This window comes from Cibotium barometz, chromosome 35 (genome assembly GCF_041138505.1).
Source record: "Cibotium barometz isolate CiBa-2024 chromosome 35, ASM4113850v1, whole genome shotgun sequence".
NCBI lineage: Eukaryota > Viridiplantae > Streptophyta > Polypodiopsida > Cyatheales > Cibotiaceae > Cibotium > Cibotium barometz.
The window spans coordinates 12,276,822-12,294,361 of NC_141080.1; the positions used below are offsets into that span (position 1 = coordinate 12,276,822).

At 40.0% G+C, this 17,540-nt stretch overlaps 2 pseudogenes; both read left to right on the top strand.

The window, feature by feature from the left end:
* Nucleotides 1-7,460: 7,460 nt before the first annotated feature.
* LOC147618166 (25S ribosomal RNA) lies at nucleotides 7,461-8,981 on the top strand (annotated as a pseudogene).
* A 552-nt stretch (nucleotides 8,982-9,533) lies between these two features.
* LOC147618167 (5S ribosomal RNA) lies at nucleotides 9,534-9,652 on the top strand (annotated as a pseudogene).
* Nucleotides 9,653-17,540: the final 7,888 nt, after the last annotated feature.

A 17,540-nucleotide genomic window follows, 5' to 3' on the forward strand; every position in this document is an offset into this window, starting at 1 on the left:
GAAGTATTCAAATGAATGGTTTTTCAATGCAAATGAAACTTTCTAAAGAATTCCAATGATTAATCACAAAAAGTTTATCTTTATGCTTAATTTAGGATGTTTGTTATGTATATCTCTCTCTCCCCAAAAGAACTGTCATTCCTATGACCAATTCTTATTCAAATGAATCTTTTTATTGATAAATTCTCAAATTGAAAGATCAAACTCTATGCTAGTTAAGCTAGAGGTTAGAAAATGGCTTTTTAACGCTTATATGCTAATAAAATTATGATAAATCAATGATTAATTCCATAAATTGAAATTAGGTCAAAATGATAGTTACTCTATCATAATTATATTACTAAGTATTATTCTTTTAGATAATATTAAAAATTATCATTGTAATAGGAGCGGAGCTATGGCAAAATTTTTGGAAACTTAATACATAAATCATTTTTATGCATAATGTGAAAAGAGGACTTCCTACCATATTCTAGGATTAGTCATCCTATGTTAAAAGAATGATTTTCATCACATCCATGAAAAACTAAATTTTAATATTTATGCATAAATAATTAATTCCAGAAAAAGAGAATTTTTTGGTAATTTCATTTTTATGTAGAAAGAGGAATTCCCATCATATTTGGAATTCAATCATTTAAATAAGAAAAGTGGAATTCTTAGTATAATTGAATTAATGGATATTTTTATTTAAAATTAAAGAGGAACTTTAGATAAATTATTTTATGCATGAATAAATTTAAAGGATGAAAGAGGAATTCCCATCATATTTGGAATTCAATCATTTAAATAAGAAAAGTGGAGTTCTTAGTATAATTTAATTAATGGATATTTTTATTTAAAATTAAAGAGAAATTTTAGATAAATTATTTTATGCATGAATAAATTTAAATGAAAGAGAAATTTCCATCATATTTGGAATTCAATCATTTAAATAAGAAAAGTGAAACTCTTAGTATAATTGAATTAATGGATATTTTTATTTAAAATTAAAGATAAATTTAAGATAAATTATTTTATGCATGAATAAATTTAAATGATGAAAGAGAAATTCCCATCATATTTGGAATTCAATCATTTAAATGGTAATAGTGGAATTCTTTGTATATTTGGAATAATGCATATTTTTATTTAATTTGAAAAGAAATTTTAGATAAATTCATTTTATGATAAAAGAGGAATTCCCATGACAATTGGAATCCAATCATTAAATGAGGAAAAGATGAATTTTAAGCTTATTTAAGAAAATGGATAATTGTATTTAATTAAAAGAAAAGTTTTTATGATATTTAAGTAGAGAAAGATTTGAATTAATTTTGGGTGACAAAAGAGGAATTTTTACCAAAATTCCACCTAGAGAATTAGGGTTGATAAATTAAGTGGTAGAAAGAATATCTTTAGATATTTTATGTGGTTAAATCACTAAATTGGTATTTACCCAAAAATAGATTAAATGGAAGAAGAGTATTTTCATTAAAATCCAATATTCTCTAATAAAACCATTTCTTAATCTACTATGGAAAAGAAGGAATGAAATTTAGAAAGTTGGAAATTTCTTATGATTAGAAGTTTAGTAGATGTTTATCTGAAGAAAATCCTTGTTAGAACTAAACTGAATGATTTTGGTTAGACTACGAGAGGGACGGACAATAAACCTACTTGTCCATCTCTCAATCTAAATCAAGCAAAAACTTGGTCTAATTCTAGTTTTGAATACAAGGAATAGACTGCCGTTGAATTAACCTAGTTTTCCCTTGACCGAAATCACCAAGAATCTAGTTGGACAGTCACTCAAATGATGGGTAGATTACCCTAATGAGAGATCAAGGATTCTCATTATGAAATTAGGGATTAAAGAAAAAGGGTTTTGTGGAACCAATCTCAAAAATCTGGGAATTTTACTTGCATAGAATCTCTGTTTTCATTTAAAGGATTGTTTTATACTTGAATGCTAGAAGAAGCATTTGGCATGTGTTTTACTAAGAGAAGGTTCGTTGCAACAGCTGACGGGGAGTCATCGGGGACGTTGCTCGCGGACAAAGCCTGCCGAGGTCTTGACGAGCCTCGGTACGGTTAAAATGGTGCGCTTTCGGTACAATGGGCGAGGACCGACAAAGCAGTCCCTGAGTGAAGAGCTAGGACACCTAAGTAGGATCCTAGAGGGTTCTGACCAGGTGATGCATGGGCTCGTGGTTGCAAGGACACCCATGCGTGCGTCGAGGAAGATTCGGATGAACAAAAAAAAAAAGAACGACTTTTGTGAATCAAATTTTGATATTGGATCTCGTTGGTTAACTAGTTGGCCTTCAACAGAGAGTCCACAGGACATATTTTATAATACAATGGTCTCAGAATTTTGGAGGATGATGATCAGTAATATTATGATTTTCATTGAAGGATTGTTTTAAAAATAGTCAAATCTGTTTTATAAATGGCAATTTCATATCGATATATTGTATGCCTACTTTAAATTTTGCTTGAAACGTCGGCTAGGGGCCTGGGAACTCTTTTCCTCGGTACCCGGGCAAAACATAACCAAATTTTTATAAAGGAATCCCACCAATACAGTGGTCAGGTGGTTGGCTAACCCATGGGCTCGGAGGATTCCTACGATACCATTAAGATACGATTAGTTGCGTTAGTTAGATTAAGTCCTGAGAAGGCCCTTATTCTGTGTGGGAGGGAATCAGCGGCTCGTTAAAGGAGGAAAAAAGCAGTGATTTTATGGACCAAGTGCAAGTCTCTTCTTTGATCTGACCATGTGACTTCAGGTTTGGTCGGATCAGTTTGAATAGTTAAGACTTTGACATGTTAGAGTTATTCTCCCGTTCGAAGATTTTCCCTAGAGGAATCACCCGTGCCTTCCGGGAGAGGGAAGTTTTTCCGGGCTCGGTTTCGGAGGAACTGTCGGACTAGTCTCTTGTCTGGACATCCCCGGGCGAGGCCCCGAGTATGGATCCCTGCCCTACGTGAGGGGCTGATGCTGCTTCCGCCGTCGCGCCAGCGCCCTCAGAGGGGGCGGGGGTCTCACAACTGGTATCAGAGCCAGGTTGAAAGCTAATAAGGAGAAATGAATTCTTATCAGAATATTGTAATAAAAACTCAGAAAGAGCAATTACATATTATATTTTCATTCCTTACTTAAGCTTCATTAATGAAGATTTTTAATCAAAGAATTTGACTTTTAGATGGAAGTTCCACACTTATCTGGTGTTTTCGACATCACCCAGTCACCACAAGACATGACTGCGTTCGCCTTCGAGCATCTCATCTCTTCCACTACAACTTGAACAAGCCGAGCCAGACTCGCAGGCCATTTTGAGGATCTATATTTCCCTGACGACCCAGCGGAGAGACGACAGCACAAGTGGTTTGCAGGGCAGTATGTCCATGCCTCTTGCGACCAGCGTGCGATGCTGAGGCAGAATCTCTCTTTAATCATGATTTTGATGAGACTGAAAGTGATACATGGTGTTATTTTATATCACTCGACGCCTCAAAATTTCAGACTTTCCTGCCAAATCTACAGACTCCATAGTCACTTTAGCTCCCTTGGCAGTAAGGGAATATTTGTATTAGGGCATGTCTATAGCCCAGTATTGCCGTCTTATGCGTCTCCCGAGGAGATTTTGACTTTAGGAGACGAACTGCTCTATGTGCATATTGTAACCTTTATAAAAATAAAGAAATGTTTTGTGGAAAAATTCCTTGTTGTTTAAGTGATTGTTAATTGACGAATTGATAAAGCAAAATCTGTTATCGGACATATGTCATAGATCTCCAATAAGATCATTTATCTTGTTTAAGAAATTATTTTTCGTACCTCTTAAGTCTTAGGATCTCGTGGACGATATCAAAATAAACATTTAATAATATATCATTTTTGGCAGAATCATAAGGCGAGGGAACCGTGGCCGTCAGCAGCCAGACCCTCTCATTGATGAAGAAGAGCTTGACCCCGATGTTCGCAAGGCTCTTCACGTAGAGGTGAAGGGGAGAACTTGGGTGAAGCTGTAGAGAAAGGGGTTGAAGCAATGGAGGAGTATTTTGATGTCACCGGTTATAATGAGAGGAGCAAAATGGCTCTTGTCAGGCTAAAAATTGTGGAAACAGCCAGGGTGGCATGGAGAAACCATTGTGACACCAACCATCTGGACAGAAATACCCAATCCTGGAATGATTAAAGCCTATTTAAGGAAGAGATTTTGTCCCCCTGGGTTTTTAGAAACCAAGATGAATGAATTTTTAGAGCTAAACCAAGGGAGGAAAACCATCGAAGAATATCACCAGGCATTTGCTCTTATCCTCAAGTATTCACCACCTCTAGAGAACGAAGAGCAACACATGGTCAAGTTCATTTGGGGAATGAATGAACCCTTAGACACACTAGTCAAGAATGCCAAGCCAGTGTCCATGGTAGAAGCTATCAGAATGGCGAATGAAGGACTTCGCCAAAGCTTTCATTGTAAAAGTCCCGCCAAAGCCAGCTCCCTCATCCTTCAAGAGATTTCAGATACCGAGAAGTTCTTTCAACCTTCCGCCTCCAAAGAGATACTAAGGTCCCAACCAAAATTCGGAGTCTGAAAATTTTAGGAATGAAGGAAGACCTTTCCCTCAAGGAACTCCGGCTCTCTCAAGAATGCAAAGGGAATAGATTCGAAGTGAGAACAGGTACTTCGGATGTCAAGGGTTTGGGCACCAACTCAAGGATTGCCCATCTCCTTCTCTGGGGCCAAGGAATCAAGGGTCCCAGAATTCAAAGACAAACTCCTTTGTATCAGTCCAATCAGGGTCCCCCGTGCCAAAATCAGGGTAACCCCAGAAGAGTGCCAGCTTAGCCTGTAGTCTAAATTTCCATCATATTTAGAAAGAAATCATTTAAATAAGAAAAAGGAGATTCTTAGTATGATTGAATTAATGGATATTTTTATTTAAAATAAAAGAGAAATTATAGATAAATTATTTTATGCATGAATAAATTTAAATGATGAAAGATGAATTCCCATCATATTCGAAATTCAATCATTTAAATAAGAAAAGTGAAACTCTTAGTATAATTGAATTAATGGATATTTTTATTTAAAATTAAAGAGAAATTTTAGATAAATTATTTTATACATGAATAAATTTAAATGATGAAAGAGGAACTCCCATCATATTTGGAATTCAATCATTTAAATGGTAAAAGTAAAATTCTTGGTATATTTGGAATAGTGCATATCTTTATTTAATTTCAAAAGGAATTTTAGATAAATTCATTTTATGATAAAAGAGGAATTCCCATGACAATTGGAATCCAATCATTAAATGAGGAAAAGAGGAATTTTAAGCTTATTTAAAAAAATGGATAATTGTATTTAATTAAAAGAAAAGTTTTTATGATATTTAAGTAGAGAAAGATTTGAATTAATTTTGGGTGACAAAAGAGAAATTTTTACCAAAATTCCACCTAGAGAATTAGGGTTGATAAATTAAGTGGTAAAGAATATCTTTAGATATTTTATGTGGTTAAATCACTAAATTGGTATGTATCCAAAAATCGATTAAATGGAAGAAGAGTATTTTCATTAAAATCCAATCTTCTCTAATAAAACCATTTCTTAATCTACTATGGAAAAGAAGGAATGCAATTCACAAAGTTGGAAATTCCTTATGATTAGAAGTTCAGTAGATGTTTATCTGAAGAAACTCCTTGTTGTTAGAACTAAACCAAATGATTTTGGTTAGACTACGAGAGGGACGGACAGTAAACCTACTTGTCCATCTCTCGATCTGAAGCAAAAACTTTGTAACCAATTCCAGTTCTTAATACAAGGAATAGACTGCAGTTGAATTAACCTAGTTTTTCCTTGACCAAAATCACCAAGAATCTAGTTGGACAGTCAGTTAAATGATGGGTAGATTACCCTGATGAGAGATCAAGGATTCTCATTATGAAATTGGGCATTAAAGAAAAAGGGTTTTGTGGAACCAATCTCAAACCGGGAATTTTACTTGCATAGAACCTCTGTTTTCATTTAAAGGACTGTTTTACGCCATAATGTTGGAGGAAGCATTTGTCATTTGTTTTACTAAGAGGAGGCTCGTTTGCAACAACAACTGGCGGGGAGTCGTCGGGGACGTCGCTCGCGACAAAGCCTGCTGAGGGCTTGACCAGTCTCGGTACGATTAAAATGGTACGCTTTCGGTATGATGGGCGAGGACCGACAAAGCGGTCCTTGAGTGAAGTGCTAGGACACCTAAGTAGGATCCTAGAGGGTTCTCACTAGGTGATGCATGGGCTCGCAGTTGCTAGGACACTTATGCGTGCGTCGAGGAAGATTTCGATGGACCAAAAAAAAGAACGAGTTTTGTGAATCAAATTTAAATATTGGATCTCGTTGGTTTACCAGCTGGCCTTCAACGGCGGAGAGTCCAGAGGACATATTTTGTAATGCAATGGTCTCAGAATTTTGGAGGATGATAATTAGTAATATTATGATTTTCATTGAAGGCTTGTTTTAAAGACAATCGAATCTATTATAAATGGCAATTTCATATCGAGTGTGTACGTGGTATGCCTACTTTAAAGTTTTCTTGAAACGCTGGCTAGGTGGCCTAGGAACTCTTTTCCTCGGTACCCAGGCAAAACATAACCAAATCTTTATAAAAGAATCCCACCAATACAGTGGTCCAGTGCTTGGCTAACCCATCGGTTGGGGTTAGGCTAGATCCGAGGATTCCTCTGATACCATTAAGATAAGATTAGTTGCGTTAGTTAGATTAAGTCCTGAGAAGACCCTTGTTCTCTGTGGGAGGGAATTAGCGAGACGGCTGTGCCTTGTTAAAGGAAGAAAAAAGTAGTGATTCTATGGACCAAGTGCAAGTCTCTTCTTTGATATGACCATGTGACTTTAGGTTCAGTCAGATCAGTTTGAATAGTTAAGACTTTGACCCGTTAGAGTAATTCTCCCGTTTGAAGATTTTCCGTGGAGGAATCGCCCGTGCCTTTTAGGCGAGGGAAGTTTTTTCGGGCTCGGTTTCGGAGGAGCTGTCGGACTAGTCTCTTGTCCAGACATCCGCGGCGGTCGGGCGAGGCCCCGAGTGTGGATACCTGCCCCGCGCGAGAGGCTGACGCTGCTTCCGCCGCCAGTGCCCTCGAAGGGGACAGGGGTCTCACAGCATCGAAAGGGAATTGGGTTAATATTCCCAAACCGGGACGTGGCGGTGGACAGCAACATGACCGAATTTGGAGATGTCAGCAGGGGCCGCGGGAGGAGTTCTCTTTCCTTTTTAAAGCCCATCCACCCTGAAATCGCATCACCCGGAGATAGGGTCCAGCGGGGCTGGTAAAGCACTGCACGTCTCGCGGTGTCTAGTGTGCCCGCCGGCGGCCCATGAAAATCTAGAGGAGTGAATTTCGATCACGCCCAATCGTACTCATAACCGCATCAGGTATCCAAGGTAAACGGCCTCTAGTCGATACAATAATGTAGGTAAGGAAAGTTGGCAAAACGGATCTGTAACTTCGGTAAAAGGATTGGCTCTGAGGGCTGGGCCTAGGGGTCTGCGATCTGACCTCGGAGGCTGTTGAGGGTTTGCTCAAGCTGCCCTAGAAGACGACGGCGAGGGGGTGGGCCTCCGCGCGTACCCACTGGGCGCGCGACAGGCACGCAGAACGTCGCCCCTAGTGGGGCGACCCTCCCTAGGCGGTGAACAGCCGTCTCAAAACTGGTACGGACAAGGGGAATCCAACTCTTTAATTAAAACAAAGCATTGCGATGGTCCCCACGGATGTTGACGCAATGTGATTTCTTCTCAGTGCTCTGAATGTGAAAGTGAAGAAATTTAACCAAGCACGAGTAAACGACGGGAGTAACTATGACTCTCTTAAGGTAGCCAAATGCCTCGTCATCTAATTAGTGATGCACATGAATGGATTAATGAGATTCCCACTGTCCCTATCTTCTATCTAGCGAAACCACAACCAAGGAAACAGGCTTGGAAAATCAGGGGAAAGAAGGCCCTATTGAGCTTGACTCTAGATCATTGACTCTAGTTCGACTTTGTGAAATGACTTGAGAGGTGTAGAATAAGTGGGAGCCTTTGGCGCAAGTGAAATACCACTACTTTTAACGTTATTTTACTTACTCTGTGGGAGGTGGAGGCAAGGCTTGGCCTCTGCTTTTGGTCTTAAGGCACACTCGCGCGCCGATCCTCCAGGTGGAAGACATTGTCAGATGTGGGGAGTTTGGCTGGGGCGGCGGCAGGTGTCCTAAGCTTAGCTCAACGAGAACATAAATCTCGTGTGGAACAAAAGGGTAAAAGCTCATTTGATTTTGATTTTCAGTACGAATACAAACTGTGAAACAATGGCCTATCGATTCTTTAGTCTTTCAGAATTTGAAGCTAGAGGTGTCATAAAAGTTACCACATGGGTAACTGGCATGGCAGCGATGTTGATTTTTGATCCTTCGATGTCGGCTCTTCCTATCATTGCGAAGCAGAATTCGACAAGTGTTGGATTGTTCACCCACCAATAGGGAACATGAGCTGGGTTTAGACCGTCGTGAGACAGGATAGTTTTACCGTACTAATGAGCGATGCCGCAATAGTAATTCAACTTAGTACGAGAGGAACCGTTGATTCACATAATTGGTCATTGTGCTTGGTTGAAAAGCCAGTAGTAGCGGGAAGCTACTATGTGTAGGATTATGACTAAACGCCTCTAAGTTAGAATCCATGCTAAACGCGGCACTCTCTCTACCTCCCCGATTGTTACCCTATAGTAGGGGCGCTCATGCATCCCCAAGAGCGTGTGTCGAGAGCCTCCCCCGAGGTGGCGGAAGTGGTCGCCCGGGGGGCTCTAAATGGAAATTCCAGACGATCGGGGAGATGAATCCTTTGTAGATGACTTAAACATGTGGTTGGGTATTGTAAGTGGTAGAGTAGCCTTGTTGCTCTACGATCCACTGAGATTCAGCCCACTGCCACACCGATTTGTCCCCTTCTCTCCTTTTGCGAGTGGGTTGGCCGAGTTTGTGTGGGGCGGAATTTCATGTGCCTTATGCTAACGCGTCTCCTGGGAGTGCGAGTGCCCCCCCTCTCGGAGGAAAGGGGGTTTAGGGTTGGGGAGGGACGATGTAAGAAGTCTCGCGTGGTGGACCTGAGTGGGATGGACTCTATAGAGTTCGAGTGGAACGAACTTTGTAATCTCAGTGTTCGTGCTCGGGTTGTCGTGCCTGCACTTCAAAACACCCATGGAGCATGTACGCTGTCTGATGGATGTACGTAGGAGTATTTGTCCGAATGATCGTGCCGCACGGTGAACTTGGCCGAATGTGGGGAGGAGTATTTGCCTAAGTGTCTGTGTGGGTGCACTTGGAAGGATATGCGAGGAGAGGGGTATTTTCTACCAAGGGTGTTGTTTGGATGCCCCCTGCACTCTCTTGGAAACGACCCTTCGAAGGCTTGGAACAAAAGAATGTATACGATATAGGAAACCTGCTCCTCCTCTCTCTTTCTTGCAGTCTCTTGGATTTTCAACTTTGATGTGGTGCGGTCATACCAGTGCTAATACACCGGATCCCATCAGAACTCCGCAGTTAAGCGCGCTTGGGCCAGAACAGTACTGGGATAGGTGACCTCCCGGGAAGTCTTGGTGCTATAAACTTTTTTGGGCCCGCAGCGTCAATATGCCTCGGAGACCTGTTGCATTGAGACGAGTGGAGCCACGACCCTGCCCTTGCCAGGAGCCATGCGGTGAGCACCCCGCCCCCCAGGGGCTCGCGAGACTGTGCCGTGTGCCCCCCCTGCGGTGCGGCTGTGCCATGCCCACGACCCCCCAGCTACCTTGCCTGGCTCTAGGAGCGGCGACCTCAACTACCTTGCCTCGCCACAGGAGCGGTGACCCCACCCCCTCGGGGGTCTATCATGATGTGGCACGACCCTACCCCGTGCAATTGTGCCCTCACACCCCTCGGCCCCAGGGATTTTATATTCACGTGATCACAAGATTTTTTTTGTTAATAACACTTGTGAACATGTTATTCACATGTTCACATGTTTTCATGTTCTCAAAATAGCAGGTTACCAGTGACCTGGTAACCTGCCGAAGCCCGCCGGGCTTTTTGTTTTCCCGGCGGGCCCGCCGGGAAAATCCATTTTCCCGGCGGGAAAAAAAGTTAAAAAAAATGGTCAAAATATATTCATGTTCACAGTCATTTCTACCATTTTTGGGCCTTGTGGACTCATTTATGATGTCAAAAGTTCAAAATTCTTTGTACAAAAAAAGTTATCTCTAAATTTATCACCTTAAGCTTGATTATCATCAATTAGATCTTATTATACTTCCAATTGAGTCTAATTGACATCAATTAATATCCAATTGAGTCCAATTGATATTAATTAAGTCTAATTGGGTGTCAATTGATCGATTGGGCTCAATTGACATCAATTGACACCCCATTGGACTCAATTGGGCTTAATTGGACTTAATTGGATTCAATCAATTGACACCCAATTGGACACAACTGGGCTTAATTGGACTCAATTGACATCGATTAACACCCAATTGATGTCAATTGAGCTCAATTGACATCAATCCTAGTCAATTGATATCCAATTGATGCCAATTGAGCCGAATTGACACCAATTGCACTCAATTGGTACCCAATTGATGTCAATTGAGTCCTCAATTAACATCATTTAACACCCAATTGAGTCCAATTGACATCAACTAATACCCAATTGAGTCAAATTGATATCAATTAAGTATAATTGGGTGTCAATTAATCAATTCGACTCAACTGATATCAATTGACATCTAATTGGACTCAATTGACATCAATTGGGTGCCAATTGAGTCCAAGTGACACCCAATTGATATCAATTGCATCCAATTGGGCTTAATTGACATCAATTCACACTTAATTGATGTCAATTGAGTCTAATTTGGTTCAATTCACACCCAATTGATGTCAATTGGGCTCAATTGACATCCAATTGATGTTAATTGGACTCAATTGACATCAATTAACACCCAATTGATGTCAATTGAGCTCAATTGACATCAATCGTAGTCAATTGACACCCAATTGATGCCAATTGAGCCGAATTGAGCTTAATTGATATTAATTGCACTCAATTGGCATCCAATTGATATCAATTGAGTTCGATGAGACTCAATTAACATCAATTAACATCCAATTAAGTCTAATTGATATCAATTAATACCTAATTGAGTCAAATTGATATCAATTAAGTCTAATTGGATGTCAATTGATCAATTGGGCTCAATTGGTACCAATTGACATCCAATTGGACTCAATTGACATCAATTGGGTGCCAATTGAGTCCAAGTGACACCCAATTGATATCCATTGCATCCAATTGGGCTCAATTGACATCAATTCACACCTAATTAATGTCAATTGAGTCCAATCACGTTCAATTCACACCCAATTGATGTCAATTGGGCTCAATTGACACCCAATTAACTCAGCCCAATTGATATCAATTAAGTCTAATTCAAACCCAATTGAGTCTAATTACATCTAATTGGACTCAAGTGACATCAATTAACACCCAATTGATGTCAATTAAACTCAATTAACATCAATTAACACCCAATTGATGTCAATTCAGCTCAATTGACATCAATCGTAGTTAATTGACATCCAATTGATGTTAATTGAGCCAAATTGAGCTTAACTAACATCAATTGCACTCAATTGGCACCCAATTGATGTCAATTGAGACTCAATTAACATCAATTAACATCCAATTGAGTTTAATTGACATCAATTAATACCCAATTGAGTCAAATTGATATCAATTAAGTCTAATTGGGTGTCAATTGATCAATTGGGCTCAATTGATATCAATTGACATCCAAGTGGACTCAATTGACATCAACCAATTGAGTCCAATTGACACCAAATTGATATCAATTGCATCCAAGTGGGGTCAATTGACATCAATTCACACCTAATTGATGTTAATTGAGTCCAATTAGGTTCAATTTACACCCAATTGATGTGAATTGGGCTCAATTGACACCCAATTGATATCAATTTGACTTAATTGATACTTAATTGATATTAATTGGACTCGATTGACATTAATTAACACCCAATTGATGTCAATTGAGCTCAATTGACATCAATTGTAGTCAATTGATACCCAATTGATGTCAATTAAGCCAAATTGGACTTAATGGACATCAATTACACTCAATTAGTACCTAATTGATATCAATTGAGTCTAATTGAGCTCAATTAACATCAATTAGTATCCAATTGAGTCTAATTGATATCAATTAACATCTAATTGAGTTAAATTGATATCAATTAAGTTTAATTAGGTGTCAATTGATCAATTGGGCTCAATTGACTTGGACTCAATTGACATCAATTGGGTGCCAATTGAGTCTAATTGACACCCAAGTGATATCAATTGCATCGAATTGGGCTAAATTGACATCAATTCACACCTAATTGATATCAATTGAGCCCAATTGATATTAATTGAGTCTAATTCACACCCAATTGAGTCCAATTGCATCTAATTGGACTCGATTGACATCAATAAACACCCAATTGATGTCAATTAAACTCAATTAATATTAATAAACACCCAATTGATATCAATTGACTCCAATTGGGTTTAATTGACACCCAATTGATGTCAATTAAGTCCAAATAGATACAATTAGGCTCAATTGACACCTAACTGATGTCAATTGAGTCCAATTGGATTCAATTGAGTCCAATTGGATTAAATTGGATGCAATTAGGCTTAATTGATGTCAATTGAATTAAATTGGATGCAATTTACCCAATTGATGTCAATTGAGTTCAATTGGATGCAATTAGGCTCAATTGACACCTAATTGATGTCAATTGAGTTTAATTCTTACCCAATTATTGTTAATTATATCCAATTGAGCTCAATTAACACCCAATTGATGTCAATTGGGCTCAATTAACATCAGTTAACACCCTTTTGAGTCCAATTGATGTCAATTGAGTCCAATTGGGTGTCAATTGATATCAATTGAGCCCAATTGATCAATTAATATCCAATTAGACTTAATTGATGTCAATTGAACTCAATTCATTCAATTTACTATCAATTATAATCAATTGATACCCAATTGATATTAATTGACATCCTTTGATGTCAATTGAGCCCATGTGACATCAATTGTGTGTCAATTGAATCCAATTGATGTCAATTAAGCCCAATTGACATCAATTGTGTGTCAATTGATACACAATTAGCTTCAATTGGGCTCAATTGACATCAATTGACACCCAATTGATGTCAATTAGGCTCCATTGACACCCAATTAGACTCAATTTGACTCAATTGACATCAATTGACACCCAATCAGACTCAATTTGGCTTAATTAAGTTTAATTGGACTCAATTAGACTCAATTTGGCTCAATTGATATCAATTGACACCCAATTATACTCAATTTGACTCAATTGACACCCAATTAGACTCAATTTTACTCAATTGACATCAATTGACACCCAATTGATGTGAACTGATGTGAATTGAGCTCAATTGCATCGAATTAGGCTCAATTGACATCAATTGACACCCAATTTTGATGTCAATTGAGCTCAATTGCATGGAATTAGGTTTAACTGACACCCAATTAATATCAATTGAGTGCAATTGAGCCCAATTCAGCTCAGTTGTAATCAATTGACACCCAATTGATGTCAGTTGCATCCAATTTGGCTCAATTGAAACCCAACTGATGTCAATTGAGTCCAATGGATGTTAATTGGCACCCAATTGATGTCAATAAGGTTCAATTGATGTTAATTGACCCCCAATTGATGTCATTTACGTCCAATTGAGCTCAATTGACACCCAAATTATCCAATTGAAGTCAATTAGACTTAATTGACTTCAATTGTGTTAATTGGATATTAATTGATATCAATTAACACCCAATTGCTATCAATTGAGTCTAATTCGGCTCAATTGACACTCAATTTACATTCAATTGGGTGTGAATTAAGCTCAATTGTATCATATTAGGCTCAATTGACATCAATTGACACACAATCGATCACACAATTGAGTGCAATTGAGCCCAATTGATATCAATTGTGATCAATTGACACCCGATTGATGTTAATTGCATCCTATTGGGCTCAATTGAGCACAATAGGATGCAATTAACACCCAATTGAGTGTCAATTGAGTGCAATTGAGCCCAATTGAGCTCAATTGATATCAATTGACACCCAATTGATGTCAACTGAGCTCAATTGAGCTTAATTGATATCAATTGACACCCAATTAATGTCAACTGAGCTCAATTGACATTAATTGTAATAAATTAATACCCAATTGAAGTCAATTGGGCTTAATTAATATCAATTAACATCCAATTATTATCAATTGAGTCCAATTCGACTCAATTGATACTTAGTTTACACCCAATTTATGCAAATTGGGTGTAAATTGGGCTGAATTGCGTCGAATTAGGCACAATGGACATCAATTGACACCCAATTAATATCAATTGAGTGTAAATCAAGTGTAATTGAGTCCAATTGGGCTCAATTGAGTGCAATGATGTCATGGACAATTGAGTCAATTTTGATGTAAGTATAGTTAGATTTAATTGGTGTGTCAATTGAACTTAAGGCCAGCAAATTATACAAAACTTTTTTTGTGCCAAGAATTTTGAACTTTTGACATCATAAATGAGTCCAGAAGGCCCAAAAATGGTAAGAATGACTGTGAACATGATTTTTTTATTTTTTTATTTTTTTATTTTTTTATTTTTTTATTTTTTTAATTTGCCCGCCGGGAAAATGGGTTTTCCCGGCGGGCCCGCTGGGAAATGCACATTTTTCCGGCGGGATTACTGGCAGAGAAGGTTTTTGCAGGTCATAAAAAATGCCCGTGAATATACATTGTGATCACAAGAATTTTTATGTTAACAACAGGTTTTGTTAACGTGATCACGAAATTGTGAAGACGTTAATGAAATCCCTGCTCGGCCCTCCCGTGCGACCGTGCCTCACACCCCCCGCGGGGCAAGTTGTGCTGTGCCATGACCCTGCCCCCTACAGCTGTGCCCTCACACCGCTCGAGGCGAGTTGTGCTCAACCCCATGACCCTAACCTATGCAACCGTGCCCTCACCCCCGGCCCTCCCCTTGGGGGGTTCAACTCAAAAAATGTTAGTGTACCACGTGAGTTCAATAGGAGGGGTTTTTTAATTAGATACATTGAGAAAAATTAACACAATTACATTAACAAGAGGGGTTTTTTAATTCAATTTTAGGAAAAAATCATTTAGTTCATAAGTAAAGAGGGGTTCTTTTATTGGGGAGAAAAATTTAGTTAAGGGGTTTTTAAAATACCTCTTCAATGCACGTGATACCTAGGGCTTTCTAGTAGTGCACCCCCCGAGGCCCTCCCGTGCCCTCGTAGCCCTCAGCTGCTGTGCCGTGCCGTCACCCCCACCCCGCGGCACTCCTCACGGAGCCATTACGTCACATCGCTGGGATCCCCTCGCTGTGTCCTCGTGCCCCCCCCGAGTTGGGCTTCAGCACCCCCAACCCTCGGCGCGTGCCCTCACACACCCTGCGGAGCCATACCCTCATGCCCCGCTGTGTGCTGTGCCCTCACCCGCCCCTCGGTCCCCGTGGAAAGGGTGCCCTCACACCCCGGTGTCGTGCCTCATGGCCCCACTGGTGGAGTGTCGCCCATAGAGCCATGCCCTCACACCCGGGTGCTGTGCATCACGCCCCCCGAGACTGTGCCCTTCACGCCCTCGCATGCCGTGGCCTCATGCTCCCCTGGCCCACCACCCCCCATGGTGCCGTGCCCGAACACCCCCCAAGCCCGTCCCCCGCGTGTGGTGCCCTACCCCACCCCCGACCCTTGCTGCGTGCCGTGCGAAAATGCCTCCCCGCGGAGTCGTTCCTTCACACTCGGTGTCGTGCTACCCACGCCCCCCGGCCCCCCATTTAAGCTATGCCCTCACACACACGTGCCGTGCTGTCACGCCCCTCGACCCACACCCCTCGGAGCCGTGCCCTCAATGCCTCAGCCCTCGCATGCCATGCCCTTGTGCCCCCCGCCCACACCCCTCGAAGCCATGCCCTCACGCACTGTAATAAAGTAGGAACTTTATTCAAAAGGGTTAATAATGGGACAAGTCCATGTATAAAAGAGGGGACTTGGACCATGGTTGTAACTTTTGATGATCATTTTTAGAAATGGAAACTTATGTTTCTTGGAGCTCATGGCTTCTCTCTTGGCTTGTGGAAGGCTATTTCCATTCTCTTGGTGAGAGACTACCTAGGCATCATGTTTACATGGTGATTACTCATATTTTTCATGCATTACATCCCTTCATTCCAATTGGTATCAGAGCTCTTGATTTTGATCATGGGCATGCATGGGTTGTTGGGAAAATTTGCTTGAAAATTTGAGTTTCTTTTAATTTTTTTTCTTTCTCATTTTCTTGTAATCCTTGAGTGATTCTTGACAAATCTTCTCTAATCTTGCTTAATCTCATGGATATGGTGAGCATTTCATGGAAATTGCTTGAATTTTGAGTGATTTTGGCCAATTTTGCCATTTTTGGACCAAATTTTGGGCCTCTCGACCAAAAATTTGGGGCAGTCGGGCCAAAACTTAGGGCAAGTGACTAATTGCAATTAACTTTTCTGCTAATCACGTTTAGTAATCATCTTCTTCTTCCTCAAGCTTTCCATAGCCATGGGATGCTCTTCCTTTACCCGTTTTGATGCCAAACCTTAGGGTTTTTGTAGAGCTTCTTGAGATCTTTCATTTGAGCCTCTTTCTTGCAAATTTTTTCTCAAGATTTGGGAGCTTGTGAACCTTTCTCCATGGCTGAAAGTTGAGCTTTCATTGCCAAGTTCTACTCAACATAGATGGCTGCAAGCATCATATTATGGTGATTTCTTCTCTCAATGAGCATGGAGACTAGCAATGGGGCTGAATTTTTACTTCCACGTTGAATTTTGGGGCTAATTTTTGCTGATTTTCGTCGCCTCTTCCATGCCTCCTCCAAGCTATGAAGCTTAGCCACAAGCTTCATGAAGGATTGCTAAGTGTTTTAGCCCTTTTTGGTGAGATTTTGGGGAGCATTTCATGGCCAATGGAGAGGGAGAAATGGTGTTCTTTGGCTGCAAATCAGGGAGCAAAAAGAGGCTACGTTTTTCTTCAACAAGAGGCTTCTTCAACATTTTCTACCATTGAAGCTTTCCGGATGACATTGGTGAGTGGTTTGATCAATTTCTTGCAAGTTTGAAGCATTTGGTGGAGCTTGGGAATGGATTAGGGTTGGACACATTCAAACTCCCCTAATTTTCAGAAATTAACCATTAAAGCTTGACCATTCACATGCCAATATTGCTTCTCCATGCATTATTGATGGCAATGGTGAAAGGAATTGATTCCACATGAGCTTGGCCAATTCATAGATCACATTTTGGGGGATTTTCTTCATTATGTCTCATTTGGCATGCCATTGATGGAATAGCAAGCTTA